This window comes from Rhinopithecus bieti, unplaced genomic scaffold (assembly GCF_001698545.2).
Source record: "Rhinopithecus bieti isolate Rb0 unplaced genomic scaffold, ASM169854v2 scaffold_315, whole genome shotgun sequence".
NCBI lineage: Eukaryota > Metazoa > Chordata > Mammalia > Primates > Cercopithecidae > Rhinopithecus > Rhinopithecus bieti.
The window spans coordinates 6948513-6949405 of NW_016803481.1; the positions used below are offsets into that span (position 1 = coordinate 6948513).

The following is an 893-nucleotide window of genomic DNA, read 5'->3' on the forward strand; positions in this document are numbered from 1 at the left end:
TGTGATTGAACATTTGAATAGCACAAAGGAGAAAAACAATATAATCATCTCAATAGATGCCAAAAAATAACGTTTCATACTTTTCAACGTGTCAAATGTTATTGTTTGTTATTCTTATGTTTCACCTTCTATTAATGATAAAAATAGCAAAGTAGAAATGAAAGGGAATTTGATCTGATAAAGGGCATTGTCTTAGTCCATTTCCTGCTGCTATAATAGAACACCACAGAGTGGGCAACTTACAAAGAAATTTATTTCTTACAGTTCTTGAGGCTGGGAAGTCCAAGAGCATGAAGCTATCCTCTGGTGAGGGTCACCACACAGCAGAAGCACAGAAGGCAGAAGCAGGCCTAGGAGAGAGAGAGGGAGGAAATCATATCAAACTCATTATTCTTTTTTATTTATTTATTTATTTTTTTGAGACGGAGTCTCGCTCTGTCGCCCAGGCTGGAGTGCAGTGGCCGGATCTCACTCAGCTCACTGCAAGCTCTGCCTCTCGGCTTTACGCCATTCTCCTGCCTCAGCCTCCCGAGTAGCTGGGACTACAGGCGCCCACCACCTCGCCCCACTAGTTTTTTGTATTTTTAAGTAGAGACGGGGTTTTGCCATTTTAGCCAGGATGGTCTCGATCTCCTGACCTCGTGATCCGCCCGTCTCGGCCTCCCAAAGTGCTGGGATTACAGGCTTGAACCACCGCGCCCGGCAACTCATTTTTTTTGTTGTTGTTGTTGAGACGGAGTCTCGCTCTGCCGCCCAGGCTGGAGTGCAGTGGCCGGATCTCAGCTCACTGCAAGCTCCGCCTCCCGGGTTCACGCCATTCTCCTGCCTCAGCCTCCCGAGTAGCTGGGACTACAGGCGCCCGCCACCTCGCCCGGCTAGTTTTTTGTATTTTT

At 47.4% G+C, this 893-nt stretch overlaps 1 long non-coding RNA gene across 1 annotated transcript in view; it reads right to left on the reverse strand.

Annotated features, from left to right (window-relative positions):
- Nucleotides 1-236: 236 nt before the first annotated feature.
- Nucleotides 237-893, reverse strand: part of LOC108537970 (uncharacterized) — a 3316-nt gene continuing 2659 nt past the window's right edge. Inside the window, exon 2 of the long non-coding RNA XR_001887971.1 lies at nucleotides 237-350. This is a non-coding gene — a long non-coding RNA (uncharacterized LOC108537970). The remainder of the gene's footprint in view (nucleotides 351-893) is intronic.